Source organism: Myxocyprinus asiaticus, chromosome 15, assembly GCF_019703515.2.
Source record: "Myxocyprinus asiaticus isolate MX2 ecotype Aquarium Trade chromosome 15, UBuf_Myxa_2, whole genome shotgun sequence".
NCBI classification, from domain to species: Eukaryota; Metazoa; Chordata; class Actinopteri; order Cypriniformes; family Catostomidae; genus Myxocyprinus; species Myxocyprinus asiaticus.
In genome coordinates, this window is record NC_059358.1 from 46,189,277 (window position 1) to 46,211,017 (window position 21,741).

Consider the following 21,741-nt stretch of genomic DNA (forward strand, 5'->3'; position numbering starts at 1 on the left):
CAGTACCATAATTGTTAATTGAATAAAAGAAAAAAAAAAATTCCATGAACTCAAACATTGAAATTTGTTAATGCATTTCATAATTTAAAATGGTGATAGATTCAAATTAGTATGAAAAAAAAATATATATATATATCTAAAAAAAGCTCAACCAGCTTGTCTTTATGAATTGAGTATTTGGTTTGTAAATGTCTCTGGAACAGAAATGATTTTAGTAATTCACAGCACAAAACACATTTTCGTCAGAACAAACCAAGTTTATCCATGTTCCATGTAACCATATCCATATTATGAAATCTGGGTCTTGTTTTCTTATGATTTTTGAAGATGAGGGCATATCACACAACATGTCCATGTTGGCATCCGTTTAATTTTGCTAGCTTACCAAGTTACGGGTCAATTTGTGCCAAAATATTGTAGAGTTTGATTGGACGCATATGGGAAGTGTTTTCTTCTTAAAAAAAAAAAAAGAAAATGCAAAGCCTTATGATTATAAAGTTAGTTGCAGTGTCTTATGTGCATTGTTTATTAGAACAGACCTGTGATCCATTTTTTGGGGTTGCAACCCACCAATTGAGACCAAGGGCACGTGTTAATTGTTTTCATGTTACTTGAATGTTACACTAGTCAAGTCGTCAAAATTCAACCACTCAAATAATATGAGAATCCAGTCAAGATGAAAATAGTGAAACTCTGGTTGTGTTTCATTGCTGCTGGTATCAGCTGGCGGATAAGTTGTTGGTTCAGTTTTTACAGAGCACTTTCCTCCAGAGAACTTGAACCCACAACCTGCAGGGTATGCAGTGATTTGACGCATGTGTTATACACAGGCACTCAATCTAAAAACAGTCTGATATCAGCATACTGGCAGGATCCCAGTTCTTCCTCAACAGTGGCTCTTCTGTCTGGGAAAATGGCCAAAATATGAACCCAGTCAAGACTGGGTGAAATGCAAACAGAAGAAGAGATGAGAAGCCACATGCCAATAAGAGCCAACCTGCCAAAATAACTCTCAAGGGACACAAAACAATGACACATCATTGCACTCTCTGTTTTGTTTCCAGTTCAGAGAGGAAGTACAAATCTATGACGATGGAAGACTTTAAACATTGTGGTTTCATTTTAAAGGGACAGTTCACCAACGAATTACAATTCTGTCTTTGTTTACTCACTTTTGGGGTTCAAAACATATGTGACCATCTAGAATACACATTGTCTTGGTAACACTTTATATTAATGTTCCCTTTGTTAGGTGTTTAAACAGAGGTTCATTAATGACTAATAATTCATTTAAAAATGTACTAGAAATCATTGATATGCAGTTAAAACAACATAAATAAAAAGGGCAACTTTCATGCAATACTTGTAAAATAGTGAACATTTTAACTCATATGTTATAAATGCTTAATAAAAACACATTCACATTGTATTAATACAAAACAAAAATCATAAATGCCCTAATTCATGATTTATGTCACAATGCAGCACTAATAGACTATTATATTGAGATTTAAAGGAGGCATTATGTCATTTTGAGTTTCATGACTGTAATGTGTTGACTCACTCTTTGTCACTTTCCTTGTCACGCTGTGACATGTGAAAAGAATGGTGTTACTCCGAGTGATTTCCCAACTTAACTAGTCCTAGTTACCTTATGTCCTCTGCAAAAACACTTTTCAGATCTTCATGCTCATTCGCAGCATATATTATATAATAAAGACTGATGACCGTTAAACCACACTCAACTTTATGTACATAGGCTTCTAATGTTGGCAACTCATTAATTAAAGTAATACTCTGGAAGCTCAATTGACAGCATTTGTGGCATAATGTTGATTACCACAAAAATTAATTTAGACTTGCCCCTCCTGTTCACATTTATTAACATTCTTAATAAATGCTTCGTTTGTGTAAATTTTACATTTTCATAGGTTACTAATGTTGAATCAGTTTTATCTCTCCTCTCCACCATTAGCTGGTGTGTGGTGAGCATACTGGCGCACTATGGCTGCTGTCGCATCATCCAGGTGAATGCTGCACACTGGTGGTGGATGAGGAGAGTCCCTTGTTCACTGTGTAATGTGCTTCGAGTGTAGTGTCAGAAAAAGCACTATATAAATATAACATTCATTTATTCACTCATTAAGCATTTATAACATATGAGGAAAAATGTCTCACTGTTTGGCAAGTATTGCACAAAAGTCACCCTTTTTGTTCATGTTGTTAATGTAACTGCATGTAAATGATTTTATATGTATTTGTAAATGAATTATTAGTCATTAATGGACTTCTTTATAAACTCCTATGAAAGGAAACATTAATGTACAGTGCTCCCAAAAAAGTACATATATATATATATATATATATATATATATATATATATATATATATATATATATATATATATATATATTTGTTTGGCAAATAGTACGGGCAAATTACTACTTTAAAAGTACTAAAATAATCATTCATGCAATCGTTAAGGAACCGGGGCTGTTACATGAAATCGGAATCTAAACCAGAATTGTTAAAATCCATATGATTCCTCCCTACTGTACAGAGTGAAAGAGACATTATCTACACACACTGGCAGACAAAAACCCACCCGCTCACCATATATAGACAACTGAAGGAGGGCAGCGGAAAGGTAAATTTCCCCTTTCTAGCCCAGTTGATTAAAAGGCTCTAAAGCCTTTAATTAGCTGACTCAGCCTGTCGGCCAGTACAGCACACACAGTATCTCATCCATCATCCATGCACTCATCAAAGTAAAGGACAAAGACTGACTATTCAACCCCTTCCTGTTGTAATATTGACACTGATGATTATTTCAGAACCATGATGCTTCAGGTTGCCTTGAGATGTGCATTTTGAAGGTGGGCATTACTCAATCAGCCAGTTGGCGATCAGTCAGAGGCTAATGCATATTGACACTGAGGAAAGTTTCCCTGAACGTTTGATTAGCAGTTTCACTGGTGCTCTGTATTTACGGTCCTGTTAAAGCTTTATATTGAATGGCTGAAGAGTAACTTATGGAGCTCAGATTGTGGCAAATACTTGATGAGAAAATCAAAGAGCCACAAGATTTCTGACTAATTATTTTCCCACCCAACTGCCATCAACTTTAGTCAAATATTGTCTCTTCCAGTGTAGAGATGGAGGAGCTTCATATATTTGTACAAATTAATATATTTTTTTTTATATTCTTACTTTAGATTAGGTCATGCAAAATAATTAGTTTTCAATTAGTCAGGGCTTTATTATGTCCTTTATTAAGCATTAATTGATTTAATAGTAAGGGTTTCTGAAACAGGAATAAACTAATTAAGCATATGTATACAATTTCTTTATTAACTGTGAATTTATGCCTTCTTAATGTTCTCAGAAACACTTATTTACTACTGGTTTGTATCAACTAAAATACATCAATTATTTAACAAGATTAACAAGTTGTTTTCTAAGGTTGAAATAAATATTATAAAACTGCTTATATGAACTTATTAAACAATAGTAAATTGTTTGCTTCAGAGAATATAAATGAATAGCATACTATTTGTTTGTATCTTTATAATGTATTAATAATGTACAACAATTTAAAAGACGCTGGCTACCACCCCTGGAGTTCGCTAGTTCGAACCCCAGGGCATGCTGAGTGACTCCAGCCAGGTCTCCTAAGCAACCAAATTGGCCCGGTTGCTAGGGAGGGTAGAGTCACATGGGGTAACCTCCTCGTGGTTGCTATAATGTGGTCTGTTGTCGGTGGGGCGCGTGGTGAGTTGAGCGCGGATGCCGCGGTGGGTGGCGTGAAGCCTCCACACGCGCTATGTCTCTGTGGCAACGCGCTCAACAAGCCACGTGATAAGATGCGTGGGTTGATGGTCTCAGGCGCGGAGGCAACTGGGATTCATCCTCCGCCACCCGGATTGAGGCGAATCACTACGCGACCACGAGGACTTAGAGCGCATTGGGAATTGGGCATTCCAAATTGGGTGAAAAAGGGGAAACAAATCCCAATAAATAAATGAACAACAATTTATAAATGATCAATTAACTATAAACTAATGCTTTACAAATACTTTATAACACATTGCTATTATAAAGTGTTACCTTTTTTAATGGAAAGACTGACAGTTTTCATTTTTGTTTTTTGAAAGGGCCAATGATTGTGAGATTTGTTTGTGGGCAGTGGGTTGTAATATCAAATTCTACACATTTTCTCTTTGGACAATAATTAATCTTCATACGGGGAACTGCTGGCCTAAATCACGGTTTAACATGCATAATGAAAATGACCTAACAAGGTCCTCAGCATTATTAGCATAATTTCTCAGCTTGCTAATTACTTTCATTTCTGTCTGATTTACTTGGCGAGCGCTGATCTTCAGCACAACTCATCATCTGCTGAAAAACACCCATTCATGTCTGCAGTGACTTGTCCTTGTGAGTTTATCTGAGGAGATGGAAGCCACAGAAAAGACAAAAGATTCTGTGCTGGACTGCACATAATACATGCATTTAACTAATACATTTAGTGAAATTAGTTATTTTGTAAGTGGGTTTTTGTGCTTTCTACCAAAGTTACAAAGTGTGAGTCACTGATTCTTAAGATAAGGGACAAAATATGTTTTAAATCTTGTTTTTATTTTTTAATACTAAATTAATTTGACATGGATATATTTGTAGACAAAGGTCTCAGCTAACGAACCATGTAAGGGAACAGGTTTTTATTATTAGGTTTTAAAAATTAATTTCATAACTTACATCTCACTGTAATTTGTATCAACTCAATCAGACACACTATTTTAATTCGACCATCCAATAAGAGTGTAAACTCTTTAATCTAAATACAGCTGCAAGCAGCAATGACGGGCCCAAGCACCATGGGCACCATTTCCACCCGGTGGCTTTTGGAAAACAATGCAAGGTGGACACATGCATTTGGCATTTGACATTATTCTAAACAATTTTGAAGCAATATGGGTAAATATAAGAGGACTATTTTAAAGTCTGTTGTAAGAGCCACACTTCCTGCTGCCAGGTGGTGGCACTATGACCATGACCCAAAATAGTCACATCCATGTGATTAGCCCCCAAGACTCTCAATTTTGATCTAAATCACACATTGCACACAGAAGATATGAGACACTACCTGTTTCCCATTTTTCACCATTAATTGAATGCCTCGCCATGGCAACACTGTTCAAAATATTAAAAATCTGTTCAGATTTTAGCATCTTCAATGTCTTGGCATAATGTTGTCTAAATGAATCCCCTAGGAGGAGTATTTAAAAGTTCAGAGACTGCTATATTCAAAAAATCCAAAATGGATGACTTCCTGTTGGGCAGACCTAATGACTATAATTATGAAAGTTGTCCAGCTTGATGAGAACTTGATGGTCTGTTACTATAGATTGTACTTTACTGTTACTGTAGACTGCGTAATCTGCATATAGAGAATGTCAGAACTGCAAATCTGTACATATCGTAAATGGGTAATTCCTACAAATCAGTGATATTCCAGCTTTGAAACTTTTGAAAAACAAAACATACTTTTACAAGTTTCTTGTAAAAAATTTTCATCATCACAGGGACACATTAAATATTGTAATAGTCATACTGGTCAAGCTAAATTACTAAAAAATTCAGATGTCCATCCAGTTAAATGGGCAGCATCAGAGTGGACAATAACAGGGTGGATATTCAGTGGATAAATTAGCCACTACATGATCAGTGATTGATATCTAGGAAACATATTTGTAAACTAATATTTACGATTTTATTTCTGTTAACATAAATACAGTATATTGAAATTTGAAATTACATTAATTTCCCATATATCTTCCCATAACAGGGTGGACATGTTATGATTGACCACATATGACTAACACCACAAAATAAATGAATAAAACAATAGAGTTATAAACTTCAAGTAACTCAAAGTAATTTTGCAGAATGGGTGATGTCTACTTCCAGTGTGTGTGATGTCATTTCCTAACATATATCTTCAATGAACAGTCATGGTATCATGACATAACAGGGTGCGCAATAAATCAAGGGATACACAAAAATCCTCCAATATCAGTGTTAAAATTACACATTTACCACAAATGAATACATGTTAGTGAGAGAATGTAACACTAAACTCTTAACTGTATGTGGGGGGGAAATAAAAATCCAATGATTTAGCACTTATTTTTGTCAAAGATGTTTGACGTGCAGTTTTTGGGACATGAGAAAATGACAATAGAATGAGTGCAATGAGTGCAATAGAAAAGGATTTCAATTAATTACAATTTTACTTTTAAGCCCACAGAAGTGTGTAACTTTATAAAAAGTATTTATTCTTTTTAACAAGCCTATCAAAATTGTAATCGGGTGAAATTAAACAATATAAATAGCACACACACTTGTAATGGGGACTTAAAATGACACAGAATTGTAGGAATAACCCATATTTACAGGCGTTCCTGTGCGAGATGCTGCTTTACACTGAAAAACAGCTCAGACGGACACAAAAACACATTCAGTGCAAACGTCCCCTACTAAACTTAAAATAAAAAATGCTTTAATACAATGACCAGGAAGAAGAGAGAAAGGGAGAGAAAAGGCTTAACATGAAAATAGTGTATTTTTCCTTGGATTAGTGTCATTGATTGGCAGTTAATAGTGTTTATCACAGGGTTCTGGGTGACGCCATGCGAGAAGCAGACGTGTGAATCACGAGCTCTGTGCACTTTGCTAGTTTTTTAAAATTATTTTCATGTTATAATCCAGTGAGATTCGATACATCCAATTACATATTTGCTCTTTGAGGTAAACATGGCAAAGAAGTCAAAATCCTCAGACTCTGGAGACATTAAAAGACACTTACGTGCTCAGGCTGGGGCCTCTGACAGGACTGCGAGCAAGGGACTCGATTTGGAAAGCACGTCGGGAGATGAAATCCAGCATCAACTGTCCAACATCTCGGTGATGCTGACGAAGGTTGTTGCTGACTTGGAGGATCTCGCTGTAATACGCTGATTGATTATGGTGATGGAAACTAAAATCCCTGAGTTGGTCACAAGAGTCGCAAATGTTGAGAAACGAATCGATTATTTGGAGTCAACGTAAAGGGAATTATCCGCTAATCCGCCCGCGTCCAAAACAGACTTGGAAAACATTTTGGAAAAACTGGAATATCTTGAAAATATGAACCGAAGGAATAACATACGAATTGTTGGAATTCCTGAGCATGAAGAGAGCAGGGATATGGTGAAATTCCTGGACGAGCTCTTCCCGAGTATGCTCAACATAACAGGCCATAAACTGGAAATTGAGCGAGCTCACAGAGTCCCAGCTCACAGATCTGCTGAGGGAGTCAGGCCCTGAACAATCCTGGCCAAATTTCTTAGATCATCCGATAAAGATCTCGAGTTGCACCAGGCGAGGAGCAAAGGAAAGCTTTCTTGGAAGAATCACAATATTTTCTTGTTCCTGGACTTTGCGAATTCGACGAGAGAAACGCGATCGGTAAAAATGTAAGAAACTTTTACATCAACGGAAGATCGCTTTTGAATTGATGTTTCCGGCTAAACTGAGAATAGAAACGAAGGATGGTTGCATAGTATTTACATGTCCAAAACAGGCACTCTCTTTCATAAATACATTGGAGTGAGTAAGCCATTTGATGTTTCTTATATTAGTGGACTGACTCGCTGTTCAGTGACTTGATTTTCTGAGGAAGCTGGGTGCTTTTTTACACTGAAGTTCCCGGCCAGATTGAGAATGGACAACATGGATGACCACAAAATATCTACATGCTTACATAAAGGAGGTCTTTTATAAAGTCGACGGACTGAGTAAGTCATGTATTTTTTTTTACGCGGCCTTCGAGTGAATTTGACTCGCTCAATACACACTTGATCATCTGAGGATCCGGGATGCCTGTTTTGTTTCTTTTCATGCGGGTTCCGCCTAGCTGCTGGAGCTTGTTTTGTGGAATAACACTTCTTCGGGACAGTTGTGGATGGATCTGTTCGTTCTTTGTGCTTATGCCTCCTGTTGGCTGGAGTTTGTTTTTGTGGAGTATTTTTAAGGGACATTAGAATGATTACGTCATCTGCTGCACTCATAACAGCTGGCTCACTGAACACTTGTTTATCTGTCCGAGGAAACTGAACGGCTTTATATCAGCTGGAATTTTTTTATGGAGGAACACACCTCCAAGACAGTTCTGTGAATGAGTCTACACGTTCTTTGTGTTTATTCTGCCTGTTGGTTGGGGTTTGTTTACCAAGTATTTTCTGTTATGTAATTTTGCCTCACAAAATTTGTGCACAAGCACCGGACTTGAGCAATCTGACGGCAAACTTGTCGTGGGGGCTCTCGCATGCGTACGTGGACCTTTTGAGTTTAGAGGGATTGACGCTGGTTGGCGCTGTCATGTACGGGGTTAATGCGCACGTTTTTCTTTTTTCTGTTTGTTTTGTTCGGAGGGAAGTTCGGTGTTTGATTGTTGCACTAATGGGGAATGTGGTCTGTATAATCTTGTTTTTGACACACAATTTTTTTTTATTATTATATCAAAATGACAAATGTTAGTATAAGTGGGTTATCTCTCTCCACATGGACTGTGAATGGGTTGGTGCACCCCATAAAATGAAGGAAGGTTATTTCTTTTCTTAAGCGTAAGAAATATGATATTTTGTTTCTTCAAGAAACGCACCTTTTGCTGATGATCAGGGCTTTTTTATAGATCTTGAAGGGATGTTGCAAGCCGCTGGCACCCCTCATGATATAATATTGGGAGGAGACTTTAATCTTTTGATGGACTCCTGAATTCCAACAAATGTTAAAGGCTGAAATCAATGTCTATATGGAGAAAAATTGGTCCTCAGTATCCTCTGTTGGCGTGGCTTGGGAGGCACTTAAGGCAGATCTTAGGGGTCGGATCATACAGTATGCCTCATTCACCAAAAAATCCAAAGCACAAGAACTCGTGGAGTTGGAAGAGAATATTAAAAATGCAGAGGCAGAGCTGAAACACCGAATGTCGTCTGATGGCCTCAGAGAATTGACTCGTTTGAAATACAGATATAATTCTATTTTGTCACAGAAGGTGGAGTTTTGGTTATTCAGGGCAAGACAGTCATATTTTGAGTCGGGTGACAAAGCAGGAAAACATCTGGCTAGATATATAAAACAGAGAAAGTCTTTTTCTACCATTCCCTCAGTGAAATCTGCTGGTGGTGAAATATTTACCTCAGCCACTGATATTAATAATGCTTTTAAAGAATTCTATCTTGATCTTTATAGTTCCACATCTTCATCTACCGATGAAGATATTAGAAACTTTGTGGAACCATTAGATCTCCCTAAATTGTCGAAAAAAATTATCTTGATTCTGAGATAACCTTGGAGGAGCTTGACGAGGTAATTAAGGCCTTACCTACAGGCAAGGCTCTGGGGCCAGATGGCTTTGCCGCTGAATTTTTTAGATCTTATGCTACAGAACTGGCTCCACTTTTGTTAGAAGTTTATACAGAATCATTCAAGAATGGAAAGCTTCTGCCAACCATGACACAAGCCCGGATCAGTCTGATTCTTAAAAAGGACAAAAGTTATTGTCTAATTTCCCTGATCAAGCTAGATGTAAAAATATTGGCAAACATTTTGGCTAATCGATTAAGCAAAGTTATGACATCTCTTATACATATAGATCAGGTGGGGTTTATTAGGGGCCGCAGCTCCTCTGACAACATTAGGCGTTTCATCAATATCATGTGGTCAATGGCAAATGACCAGTCTCCGGTCGCTGCCATCTCACTTGACGTCGAAAAGGCATTTGATATGGTAGAATGGATTATCTTTTTAAGATTTTGGAAATGTATGGGTTTGGGAGTGCATTTATTGGTTGGATTAAGTTACTTTATAGACACCCTGTAGCAGCGGTGCAAACAAACGGATTAATTTCAGATATTTTACTCTGAATAGGGGCACTCGGCAGGGTTGTCCTCTTTCCCCATTATTGTTCTGTCTTGCCCTGGAACCATTAGCAGCCTCGATAAGAAAGGAGGATGATTTTCCAGGGGTGGTGGCGTGAGGTGTGGCACATAAGCTTCTGCTTTACATGGATGATATTTTATTATTCGTCTCTGACCCTACTAGATCTATGCCTTGCCTCCACAGAATTATTAATTCCTTTTCCAAGTTCTCAGGATACAAAGTCATTTGGTCTAAATCCGAGGCTTTGGCTCTGATAGCATACTGCCGAGTGACGGCCTTTCAGCCGGGCGCCTTCCAGTGGCCCAAACAGGGCATTAAGTATTTAGGTATTTTATTCCCAGCAAATTTGTCTGATTTAGTTAAAGTTAATTTTGACTCTTTACTAAAAATGTTTTCGAGCGATGTGGACAGGTGGGCTTCATTACATTTATCGATGATAGGGAAGGTTAATGTTATTAAAATGAATTGTATTCCAAAATTCATCTACCTGTTACAATCTCACCCTATAGATGTCCTCCTCCTTACTTCAAGCATTTTGATAGCATAGCGAAGTCCTTCACTTGGAATGGTAAACGTTCCCAGACTACATTTCAATAAATTACATAGACCGATTGACAAAGGTGGACTAGGCCTACCTAAGATTTTGTTTTATTATTACGCATTCGGTCTCACACATTTGGCCCATTGGTCGCTTCCACCTGAGAGAGCCCCTCCCTGGTTTTCTATTGAACAGGAAGTCCTTGCCCCTATTTCGCCACTGCAAAGACTTTCTATCAAACTAATCTGAGAAATTAAGACACACCCCATTATTTCACATTTGCACGTGATTTGGACAAGAGTGGCCAAAGTGTTTAATTCGGACATTTCTTTAAATGTTGCCTCAAGCATATGGCTAAACCCCAAATTATGTATCAACAAATCCCCTTTCTGTTGGTCGGAGTGGATTGTGAGGGGGTTACTACACTCGGCGACCTGTATGAGAGTGGAGTGTTGAGATCTTTTGAGAATTTGGGTCATCATTTTGGAATTCCCAGATCTCAGTTTTTAGGTATTTACAGCTATGCCACCTGCTCTGTACTGTTTTTGGGAGTAGCGCACCCCCCCCCCCCCAAAAAAAAAGCAGAAGATGCTTTGGCAGAGGTGATTACTGCTTTTGGAAAAGGTCACGAGGCATCAGTGTATTACTCCATGTTAATTCAGAGTCTGGGGGATGGAGCTTCAACTTCTCTGAAGAGATTATGGGAGAAAGATTTAAACTTGGTATTGGAGGAAGGAGTGTGGGCTAGGATTCTAAAAAATTTCAAGTCTGTATCTAGAGATCCAAGGGTTCACCTTATTCAGTTTATGATTTTACATAGATTCTATTGGACCCCCTCTAGACTGTATAGGGTTGGTCTTAAAGACACACCTACCTGCTGGCGATGCCAATTGGAAGATGGAGACATAACCCATGTTTTTTGGGGGTGCATTAAGATCCAAGAGTTTTGGTTGAGAATTCAGAATTTTGTATGTGATGTCTTGGGCACTCAGGTTTCATTTTGCCCCAGACTCTGTATTTTGGGAGATGGGGCAGAAATCAATGTGGAGAATAAACGTGGAGGATTGGGTCCTAACCTGTGTTATGGTCGCCAGGCAGGTGATTTTGAGGGGTTGGAAGTCGGTTGGAGCACACCTGTTTCAGGAGTGGTGCTCAGAGATGGGGAGAGTGGCAGCCTTAGAAGAGGGGTCTTATAGAAGACTAGGGAATCTGGATTTGTTTGTAAGAAAATGGGGTGGATATTTAGCATTCTTGGAGGGTTCTCGGGTGGAATAGTGGAGAGAGAGGGGTAATTGTCAGTGTGTGTGATTTTTATATTTGTATATATATATATATATATATATATATATATATATATATATATATATATATATATATATATTTGTATGTATTTTTTTTATTATTTTTTTTAAATTATTATTATTTCTCTTTTTTCCTCTTTTAGTTGTTTGGTTTTTGTATTTGTATTCTTTTATATGTGTTCATCTAAGACCACAGGGATGTTTGTTGAGGTTGGGGTTGGGGAGGAGGAGGGGTGGTAGTGGGTGTTAAAAGTTGATTTTGTGTATTTATAATTATGTTTTGTTTTTCTGTGTTTTAATAAATAAAAATGTTAATCATAAAAAAAATAGTGTTTATCACAAGGAACTTGTACGAAAATCATGTGAAGTATTTTATCTAAACCTGCACTACTGTACTTTTATTTTGAATTAATGCAGTAATGCAGTTTTTCTTACCTCTCTCTCTCTCTCTCTCTCTCTCTCTCTCTACAAGAATGAGTTCTGACATATGCAATAAAATGTATATGAATAGGTGAGTTTGCTGGTGTTTTAAAATCACAATGGTGGGAAACAATTTACATGCACTCGAATGCTATATAAAATTCTCGAATGCTTCTGACAGAAAACACCTGAGAAGATGTGCGCTGATTGTCACTGATCTTTCCCCCAGCCATTTCTATCAAGTGTTGCGTCTGTGTTAAAACAACAGTCAATATCTCACACACCTCACGCGAAAGGTGTGTATGTTTCAGGTCAGTTTCTCTCGATTTGTGAAACATTCTCAGCAGTTTGGGTGTGTGACGCTAAAATACAGGACAAACGGCATTGCGTATGGATTTCATATGGAACGCAATTTTTCCCTTATTTACAGGACGATTCCTTATTTTACAGGACGTTTGGCATATTTTGTTAATTAATTTTACCTGATACTGCTTCAGCGTGAGGGTGACTCTCTCTCTCCACTCACTGTCATAAATTTCCTCAGTCGATGATGGCTGTGACGATGGTTGTCAGGGGCAGGGAATGGCAGAATTTAAGTGATAATGCACCAATTACAACAAAGAATCTCCAGTTTCACAAAACAGCATCCAATACAGTTAAAGAAAAACTAACACAACAGTAGATTATGGACTTCTGAAGCAGCAAAATATTGATCCTTAGAAGTTGTTATTCGCAAACAGCCCTGGGGAAAAGTAAGCATGCGCGTATACGTGCGTATGGCCCCGACTACAACACTGGTTACATGGGCTGGCCTTTCTCAGTTTAGAAAGTGACATCAACCACGTGATCATTTGGAGCGATCCAGAGGAGGGGCTCTGACATCCAAACTACCTGGAGGCAAATTGTCTCCCACTGCTGCTGTGTGTGCATGACCGATCATAAATAAAATGGTCTCACTACTTTTTTTGATGGATCTATGCAAACATATGATGCTTTGGATAAACTAATGTATTTGGTAGAAGTTCCACACAGTTTTGATGAGGAATACTCGATAAACAGGCGGAAGTGCATGATCTGCCCGGGTGCTCAGAGCAGCTAATGGGCTAAAGGCTATTACACACCGGCACTCATCTAATGTCCATGCATAAGCACACCTGAGCATTTTATTACTTTATTGCATCATCTAGTGACATAAACCAACTCTTGTATAATTTATGGCTGAAAAAATATATGTTTGTAGAAAATGAAAATAGTTGCTGGCTCCAACTGCTAACAGCACTAACTATAATATTTCTAACCTTGTAAATGTCTTATATAATGTTGTGCAATAAAATGTTTTCACTTCGCATATGGTTTGAGAGGTGTTTCTAACACTAGTTTTGTTTAGATCCCAAACTTTATATTAGGGGTGGGCGATATGACCAAAATCTTATATCATGATATTAGTAATATCAAAATAATGATATATATCACAATGTAGTTATTTTATTTTTTTTCTGAAAAATACAATTGTATTAGATATTAAGCCGTAATTAGATATTATGTCACAATGTGTCATTTTAAGTATTCCAGTCAGTGAATTAAATTCTTTATAAATGAAAACTACTTCATCTTATATAATTTTCTCTTTATTTGTAAGTTGACAAACATAGTTAAAGTAAAAAAAAAAAAAAAAAAAAAAACATTTAAATGCCACATTTCAGTCTGAGGATGTGCACTTATCTTCTTTGTTATTTTTATTATTATAATTATCCTTTTTTAATTATTATTATTATTATTATTATTAACTTAAGAAATGTAACATCTTCTCAAAGCAATGCAACAAAGAAAATAACATATAAATAAAAAATATCCATAAATAAACACTTAATTAGGCTCTTAGTGTTTTAGTAATCTATATAAAGAAAATATATCTGAAAGAAAATATGGTATGGATGGTTTGTTTCCTGATATCAAACATCATTAGAACTGAATTTTAGAAAGGGTTTTAATGTGTATTTTAAAAACCCACATGACATTGAGAGAAACCAGAATAAGTAGCGGGTGTGATCTGCGCTTTTTCTGTCACTAGAGCACAAATGACAGGACTGGGATGCCTTCAACACTCACGCGCACTTGCATGTTTCCGATTGCGCATCCATACAACACTCGCACAAAACACAGTTGCGCGTGTTTGGATGGGAGGCATGTTTGGAGCGTGGGATGAATCTCATTGAATTTGCCTTGGCGGTCGCTCAAGTGAAATTTTTGGCCTCTTTAGTTAAATTTTCTTGCGTTCTAGACATGCTTTCCATCTAATCACATGTGCAGCTGTCAGCGAAAACCATGTGTTTCATCATTTCTCTCAGTCCCACATGATGCCCTGACCACACACACATGGATATTTACAAACTGTATATCGACATACACAATGTACAAACCTCAAAAATCGCTGTTTTCTGCTCGGTATCACATTTTCTAAAGCTAAACATATTCCACACCATGGAAGACACACTTTTTCCTTCATAATCTCCTCTCATCTTCTCATTCAAATGAATTTGAGAAATGAGCAATCGCACCGCCTCACTCCATTTATCCGACAGAGTGCGTACGTGTTATGTGCTGTACACATTTCTTGTGTGGCAGTTTTGTGTTACCATGATAAAGATGATAATCCAAAATGTATGGCAAATTTCTACCATTTTATCATGTCTACTGGTATATACTGTCCCACCTTTATGGCTTTTTATGAAGAAAAAAAAAACACCTATAGTCCTCCTCTTAGAAAAAGCTTTCATATAACTGATCTTTTTTATTATTGTTCTGAAATTCATATCAGGACATGGTCAGACAAGTGGCTTTGGTTAATTTGTGTTTTTATGCCAATTCCTGCAGAGTTTACTCAGATAATTGTGCAGATGTGATCTTTTGGGATCTCTATAGGACATTTCTGGTACTGAGTCTGAACAAATTGACACCAAAACTACCAAGTGTCTTCTTTAAAAAGAGACAAGGCTTAGGACTATACTCCCTAGCATTCATGATTACAACCATTTAAGTTTAGAAAGGTATTTTCTTTTTCTTTTCTTTTTTTTAAAGGGGAGTGACAGTTCAAATGTTGGGGGTGCTACAACTTTGATAGGCAGTTTTATATGTACAAAATAATGAAAGTTGACTTTATGTACCGTTTGATATCTTACAGATCCCTACTTTTCATTGTAAATTTCATTTATATTTATGAATCTGTTGCATTTTTAAACAGTTTGTTTGGCAGTTTATCATTTTGACCTCTTGCTGAGGACAGGTTAAGTTACATGTGCTTCCAAGTACAGAGCATGCATTTAAAAAAGTTTAATACAATTATTTAAAAATATTAAGTAATAAATGCCCTGAGTATACACATTTCCTTTAGATTTAACTTTTCCAGTATTTTTATTATTATGAATTTCTTGATTTTTTACTTAGAGGACTTTTTTAATGTAGGACATGTTTTGTCTCTTACTTCAAGAATCAGTGGAGTAATAATATATTTTAGTGATATTTCTACTTTTAAACATGTATTTTATACTATATAGCTATGACAGATCCTTATATCAATTTATTGGTGGTACAATGCTACAGTGATAGTATCATATGGTAACAGCGTGGTACTTTAACATATACCATGGTATACTGATTGATTATCATATTTAAATTCAGTGGTATTTACAGTATTTGGCACTCCTTGGAAATTCTAATAATACCATAGTACATTTCCACAATACAGTCTCAGAAAACACTGTACCTTTTAAGGTGCAAGGGTCAACACTTGGAAGGTACCCCTCAAGGGGACCTTTTTGTACCTCTAGTTAGAGTTTTTAACTCATTTTGAATACATGTATATGTTTTGTTTCTTTGAGAACAAATAAGCACTTGCACATAAGGGTGGAGAAATGCATTGATGCATCTCAGTGCATCATTCTATCAAACAATTTCTGATGCATTGATTATGAAGTTTGAGAATCAATTATCATTATATATTAATTCCCAATGTGTCCTTCACATATTACACAAACCTTCTCGCAACAAACACGGAGCGGATCACGTGAGAATAAAAGGAAAGAAAGCGCACTTTGAAAGAAAGAATGTTTATGCAGCCGAGTTCACCCCGCGAACCTATATAGGATAAAATGGATGGATGGATGGATGGATGCATGGATGGATGGACAGATGGACAGATAGATAGATAGATAGATAGATAGATAGATGATAGGTATATAAACAAATGGATTCTGCTGAGTTTGGCTTTCTGTGGCATTATTCAAAACTGTTTGCATCCATTTGACCAGCATAAGTTCATTGTTGTTGCCTTCTTCCCTGATTACAATATTATGTCAATATTGCTTTTGTATCTCCATAAAATGTGTAATATCTCCATAAAACATTTTAACCCTCTGGGGTCTGAGGGTGTTTTGGGCCCTGGAGAAGTTTTGACACCTTGGCATTTGTGCTTTTTTCAGTTGCTTAAAAACATGTTAATGGCTAAAGTCTGATAACACTGTATTCAGCAGAAACTGGGCTACAATAATATGTGAGCAACATGTATGTTCATGTTTGTATTTTTGAGAAAATAATGTTTATGTGTGGTTTTTAAAAAAAAAAAAAAAAAAAAGAAATTTAAGTCACTAAAATAAGGCCATATAACACATACTAAACATTTGTTCACAAGACTTTTGAGAACTGGATCTTGTAGCCTAGAGTTTTTGCTACAAAATGATGTGAAATCCATCCTGATTACTCATTCATACAAAACAATATAGTAATTTAACTTTTGTAAGACACTTTTAGTGTTAGAAAGGCCATATGCGAGGAGGCATGGATGATCATGAATATTGATGTGACTCACACCTGAGGAGACAAAGACCCCTCCCCTGAGAGAGAATGAATGTTTGTAGCTTATTCACAAAATCAAGTTTAAGTTAAAAGAAGTAATCTGATTATACATTTTCTTTACATAAAGATTTTACTTAACAACTTTAGACTTACACTACCGTTTAAACTTACACCAAGTTTTTTTTATATTTTTTTATATTTTTAAAAGAAGTCTCTTCTGCTCACCAAGGCTGGATTTATTTGATCCAAAATACAGCAAAAACAGTGATATTGTGAAATATTTTTACAATTTAAAATAACTTTTCTATTTGAATATATTGTAAAATGCAATTTATTCCTGTTTTCAGCATCATTACTGGAATCTTCAGTGTCACATGATCCTTCAGAAATCATTCTAATATGCTGATTTTCTAATATGGGCATATTTACAGCACATTTTACACATTTACACCCAAACAGATATTTGCAAGCATAAGCTTCGTTATTGATAATGAGGCAGCATAAACACTAGTTAAAATATAATCTAAACATTAATATTATTTTTATATCATATTACATATCATATTTATATCATACAGCATACAATTTAAATACCTGCTTTAGCCGAAGCAACATTTAAATGTAACTAAAACTTGCCTATTAGGACATATTTCAAATTTCAATACTTTGAATAATGGCTGGCAAGTCTGGAAATAGTCCAACTAGTAAAATATGTACGTTTATATAAAATAGCATGTCAACTAATGAAGTTAAGACTTACTCATCCGAAATTGTATCCTCGGCTGGATCAAGTCGCTCTTCAAATGTTCATCGGAGTCCCGCTCTTCTTCTGAGGAAAATGTGAACTCTTCATCACTATCCAGGACCATCTGTAGAGCTTCCTCGCCTGTGTAGCGTGCCATCTTCCAAACGCGCAGGAAAGTGAATAAACTTGATGCTTTTTATGCCATAGTTGGGGGCGTTTACCATTTGCATTGATCACCTCAGCACATTACCGTATGCATAGCGTGCTCTGCTGGTGGGTGTGATCACATTAGCGATAATTAGCTGAGCCAGGTGAAACTGTACATCGCTTTGTTTCATAAAGATTACATTGCAGGAGAATATTTGTTTTAAATTTGAATTGTTTTATTTAAAAGTAGACATTTTAAGCTTTCTTTAGACATATGTTTCATGTTTGTGTGATAAGAATTCACGGAGTTCCAGTTCATTTTTTTGACATGTTTCAGAAAGATGCTCGTGGAGACAGAGACGGCTGAAAGCGCACCCTGTTTATTTTCTTTATTTTACAAAAGCACAAGGCTTTGTTGTTATTGTGTGTACACAAATAAAAGTAGACCCTTTATAGTTTCTAATGATGTCTTACACTTATCTGTATGCCCAAAATGACATAGTATTTTAAGTTGTTTCCACTGTTATGGAGAATAAATCCAGCAGGACGCGCCGGCGCATCTGTCGACCCCTGAGGGTTAACCATGAATAGAACTTGGCTTAAATAAATGTGACTGGTGGGCAGACATTGACTGTGAAGAAAAACACTCACTTGTTAATTAATTCTCTATATAGTGAATGCTATAGAATAGGGAGTGGTTGCAGACTGTTCTGAAGGGAACTAACCAGTTGATTACAGTCACCTGTGATTGGTCAATGACACGTGGCAGTCACAAAAAGATCAAACATTTTTATCTTTCGCAGTGTGTGCCGCAAACAGTCCTGCATGAAAATGTGATTGAATTCTCGTGAACAGGTTTGACAAAGTGGAGGCGTCGCTGTTTAGCCGCCTGGCACCTCTTTCCCTATCCTAAAATGAATAGGGAACTCACGGTTACCACATCCCGTGTTACCGCTTTTACATGCTACTTATAGACAGTTTTTCATTCTATGACCCTGCTCGATTAAAACCAGGATCGTATCTGCCTGCACATAACATTTCATCTGTAATTACTGGTTTCAGAGTTCACATTGCATCGTAATCATTGTCAGAGCAAATTGTCACACCCTTACTTGCACAGTACCTTGTTTTCTCCTTATGGGGACAATTATGTACCCAAAAGGGACAAAAAAAGGACCCCTTGAGGAGTACCATCCCAGTGACAGCCCTACACCTTAAAAGATACAGTTTAGTATATTTTATTTTTTCTTAGACTGTTGCATGGCAAGTCCATATCATATGGTAACACTATAAGGTTCCATTTGTTAACAATATTTAGCAATATTAGTTAACATGAACTAACAATGAACAATACTTTTACATTTATTCATCTTAGTTAATGTTAATTTCAACATAATCATACATTTTTAAAATCAGAAGTTATAATTGTTAAAATTAACGCACTATGAACTAATAATGAATGGTTATATTTTTATTAACAAACATTAACAAAGGGGAGTTGCGTGGTGCCATGCAAGGTTTGGACATGTGAATGGCGAGCTCTGCGCACTTTGCTGGTTCTAGTCATTTTTGTGTCATTAACCAGTGAGATTCGATACACCCTGTTCCATAACTGTTCTATGAAGACAATATGTCAAAGAATTCAAAATCTTCAGGCTCTGAAGACATTAAAAGACACTTATGTGCTCAAGCTGAAGCCCCTGAGGAGGCCACTAGCCCGGGACTCAATTTGGATGGTGCGGTGAAAGAGATTCAGCGTCAAATGTCGAACATATCGGTAATGCTGACGAAGGTCATTGATCGATCACTGCCATGGAGATGAAATTCACTGTGATGGTTACAAGAGTATCAGATATTGAGAAACGGATCGATTACTGGAGTCATCGGAGAGGGAATTAGCTGCTAATCCGCTAGCGACCAAGGCGGACTTGGAACGCATTTGGGAAAAGCTGGAAGACCTTGAGAATCGTAATTGGCGAAACAACGTCTAAATTGTTGGAATTCCTGAGCGAGCAGAGGGTCAGAATATAGTGGAATTTCTGGATGGGCTCTTTCCAAGTCTGCTTGATATAATAGGCCATAAACTAGAAATTGAGCAAGCTCACAGGCTTCCTGTTACGCGAGGCGAGAAGTAAAAGAAGGCTTTCTTGGAAGAACCACAACATTTTCTTGTTCCTAGACTTTGTGAATTCAACAAGAGAGAAATGTGATCGATTCAAGGAATTCATGAAACTCTTACATCAATGGAAGTTTGCTTTTGCACTGATGTTCCCGGCCAAATTGAGAATGGTTGCTAAGGATGGCCGCAAAGTATTTACTTGTCCCCAACAAGCATTGTTCTTCATAAAGTCAATCGAATGAGTAAGTCATTGTGTGATTCTCATGTTGCAGCCAAGTGGGCCTGACTGTGAGTTTAGAGGTGTTGCCACATACGGAGAAAAAGAAATCATATAGTTGCTGCTTTAATGTATCCCTTTTGCAAAATCCTGAATTCCAACAAATGTTAAAGGCTGAAATCAGTGTTTATATGGAGACCAACTGGTCATCAGTACCCTCTGTTGGCGTGGCTTGGGAGGCATTTAAGGCGGTTCTTAGGGGTCGGATCATACAGTATGCCTCTTTCATCAAAAAATCCAAAGCACGAGAACTCGTGGAGTTGGAGGGGAATATTAAAAGTGCAGAGGCAGAGCTAAAGCGCCGAATGTCATCTGATGACCTCAGAGAATTGACCCAAATGAAATACAGATATGACACTATTTTGTCGCAGAAGGTGGAGTTTTGGCTATTCAGGGCAAGACAGTCATACTTTGAGTCGGGGGACAAAGCAGGGAAGCTTTTGGCTAAATATTTAAAGCAGAGAGAGTCTTTTTCTACCATTCCCTCAGTGAAAACTGCTGGTGGTGAAATTCCGGCCATTGATATTAATAATGCTTTTAAAGAATTCTGTCTTGGTCGCTATAGTTCCACATCTTTGTGATTACTGCTTTTGGAAAAGGTCATGAGGCATCAGTATATTACTCTCTGCTAATTCAGAGTCTGGGGGATGGAGCTTTAACTTCTATCAAGAGATTATGGGAGAAAGATTTCAACTTGGTATTGGAGGAGGGAGTGTGGGCTAGGATTCTAAAATATGTCAAGTCTGCATCTAGAGATGCAAGTGTGCGCCTTATGCAATTCAAGATTTTACATTGATTCTATTGGACCCCCTCTAGATTGTATAGGCTTGGTCTTAAAGACACACCTACCTGCTGGTGATGCCAGTCGGAGAATGGAGACATGGCCCATGTTTTTTGGTGGTGTGTTGAGATCCAGGAATTCTGGTTGAAGGTTCAGAGTTTTGTGTGTGACGTGTTGGGCACTTGGGTTTCGTTTTTCCCCAGACACTGTGTTTTGGGCGATGGGGCGGTCATCGATGTGGGGAATAGACACATAGAAAGTTGGGTTCTGACCAGAGTGATGATCGCCAGGCAGATTATTTTTGAGAGGTTGGAGGTCAGCTGGAGCATCCCCATTTCGGGAGTGGTGCACAGAGATGGGGAGGGTAGCGGCTTTTGAGGAGGTGTCATTTGGAACATGGGATAACTTGGATTTATTTGCTGGGAAATGGGGCAACTATATGGAGTTTTTGGAGGGCTCTTGGTGTGAGGCGGTGGAGAGAGTAGTATAGTTTTAAATGTGTATGATTATTATTATTATATATATATATATATATATATATATATATATATATATATATATATATATATATATAT

At 37.1% G+C, this 21,741-nt stretch overlaps 1 protein-coding gene across 1 annotated transcript in view; it reads left to right on the top strand.

The window, feature by feature from the left end:
* Positions 1-21,741, top strand: part of LOC127452521 (glutamate receptor ionotropic, kainate 2) — a 415,871-nt gene that overhangs the window by 178,480 nt on the left and 215,650 nt on the right. The window lies entirely within an intron of this gene.